Source organism: Mirounga leonina, unplaced genomic scaffold, assembly GCF_011800145.1.
Source record: "Mirounga leonina isolate KUSES-001 unplaced genomic scaffold, KU_Mleo_1.0 Mir_91, whole genome shotgun sequence".
In the NCBI taxonomy this organism is placed as follows: Eukaryota; Metazoa; Chordata; class Mammalia; order Carnivora; family Phocidae; genus Mirounga; species Mirounga leonina.
Genome location: NW_023270839.1, coordinates 26,297,200 through 26,300,018, shown reverse-complemented (window position 1 = coordinate 26,300,018; position 2,819 = coordinate 26,297,200).

The window sequence follows — 2,819 nt, the reverse complement described above, 5'->3', positions numbered from 1 at the left end:
ACACAATGCTAGAGACAGGCCAAGAAAAGCTACTAAGAGACCTGATTTGCCCCTGTCTTCAGAAACAGGTAGTGCAGGTTTCTATAAATAAGGTGAGTGTTGCTGCTTGGGAAAGCCATTCATTTGTTTTTTCATTAATTTGTAAACCACTTTGTGGAAAAGAAGGGAGTGTGTCCAGAACAGTAACTATATGCCAGAGATTTTCACATACTTAATCACTGTAATGACATTATGAGATGATCACTATTATTCTGAATTTATAAATAAGGAAAACAAGACTCAAAAGTGCTTTAGTGACTTAATTCAGTATCATGGAGCTGGTGAGTGACAGAACTAAGATTTGAAAGCAGGCACATGAGACACTCAAGGGTAAGCTCTTTTCCACCTCATCATGCAATATACTCAGGTTTCTGGAGAAACATCTGGAGAAACCCTTGAACCAAGGGGGATCATAACCTGTCAGCACCAAGGGTCAGGCTTGTATCAAACCTGGTATTGAGGAAATCCTGAGAAACACAAACTTGCCAGATTTTATTTTGAGAACCAGGGAAATACCTGCTTCCCAATAGGCCTAAGGTTAGGGGATGGGAATATTCCCAGAAAGGTTAGAGGCAAGATGGTGGTTATGGTTGTGGGAAAAGGAAATGGAGGCTATAGGATTTATAACTGGGAATCAGAAACTTTAGAACAGATGGGAAATCAGGCAAAACTCTCTCACATTGGAGGGGACACATTTGGACCTTAAGTATAGTGTGTGCATGGCCTTAGACATGTTTGGTTCAGTTCAGTTAACATTAAATGTGCTGCATACTGTAGCATGTGCTAGGAATACAAACAGACAAATGGTTCATGCCTTCCAGACACTAACAGTCTGGGCTGGGGCAGTCTGTTGATAGAAATATGAGACAGGGTGCCAGGAGAGAGTCTTTTCTAGAAGATTCCTGAAGACCCAGATTGATTCCCATCTCCAGAAGGTTATCTATGGGTTATAAAGAGCAGGAAGGCCAACATTTCTCTCAGTTTACCTAAAACTGGGCTTGATAATCAGTACTCTTGTCCACCTAACATCTATATACGAGCCACAGGATGTATGTCACTTCCTGCTTAGGCCTTACCCCAAGAAAAATAATTAAGAGAGTAAATTTAAATATGGCTGTAGGTGAATGAATTAGAGGTTTTATTGTCTTTATGTTTAATGTTATTTATCTATCTATCTATCTATCTATCTATTTATTTATTTATTTTTAAAGATTTTATTTATTTACCTGAGAGAGAGAGACAAAGATAGCGACAGAGAACACAAAAGAGCACAAGCAGGGAGGAGAGGGGGAAGAAGGCTCCCTGCTGAGCAGGGAGCCCCACGTGGGGCTCGATCACAGGACCCTGGAATCATGACCTGAGCCAAAGGCAAGTGCTTAACCAACTGAGCCACTTTGGCGTCCCATATATTCAATGTTTTTTTTTTAAAGATTTTATTTATTTATTTGACAGAGAGAGACACAGCGAGAGAAGGAACACAAGCAGGGGCAGAGGGAGAGAGAGAAGCAGGCTTCCCAAGGAGCAGGGAGCCTGATGCGGGGCTCGATCCCAGGACCCTGGGATCATGACCTGAGCTGAAGGCAGACGCCTAACGACTGAGCCACCCAGGAGCCCCCCCATATATTCAACGTTAAGAACAAGGATTAAAACTTCTACTTCCGCTTCCAATATTCTCATCAACAGCTATGCATTCATGAAACCCAGCAGCGTACCTGGAATTTAGTGTGCATTCGATATATTGTTGAACAAATGAACAAAGCAATTATGGGCCACTGTGTGAAGTGCTACAGAAAATACAAAGAGATACTTGGAAGATGTAAACATTTATGAGAAGAAATTAAGATACATGAAATAATCAGTAAACAAGGTAAGACATCAGTGAGTTAGTAAAAAGGGAGATCAGCAAGGGTTAGAGTAGACAACATCTATCAAGAGATTGAAGAGAAAGAAACAGAGACAGAAGGAAAAGTGCTCATCAGGAGACCTGTATTCTAGTTCTGTCATAAACTAGCTATGTCACCTCATGCAGAACATTTCCCCCTTATTTTCCTTCCTTTTCTCACTTTCACAATGAGGAAACTTTTAGGCGATCTCTGCAGGCCTTCCCAATTCTTAATTTTTATGTTTCTACTTATAGATAGGGACTCCCCATCCCTTTTTAAAGGAAATGCATTTATATGGTTTAAAAAAAACAATTACCAATAGATACATTGAAAAGTTCTGCTCCCATCACTGTCCAATGTGCTAACCTTTATGGGTAATCAGTTTTATTATCATCTCAGGGATCCTTTGAGGTTTTCAAAATACAAATATAAACAAATACATATTTACATCTTCTCCCTTTTTTTTTTTTTAAAGATTTTAGATTTATTTATTTGACAGAGAAAGAGAGACACAGCGAGAGGGAACACAAGCAGGGGGAGTGGGGGAAGGAGAAGCAGACTCCCAGCCGAGTAGGAAGCCCCATGTGGGACTCGATCCCAGGACCCTAGGATCATGACCTGAGCTGAAGGCAGACGCTTAACCGACTGAGCCACCCAGGCGTCCTTTCTTCTCCCTTTTTTAAAAGGTAGTGCACTATATACACTTTCTGCACTTTCCTTTTTAAACTTAATGATATAGGGATGCCTGGGTGGCTCAGTCGGTTAAGCTTCTGCCTTCGGCTCAGGTCATGATCTCGGGGCCCTGGGATCGCGTCCCGCACTGGCTTCTCGCTCAGTGGGGAGCCTGATTCTCCCTCTGCCTGCCACTCCCCCTGCTTGTTCTCTCTCTCTCTCTCT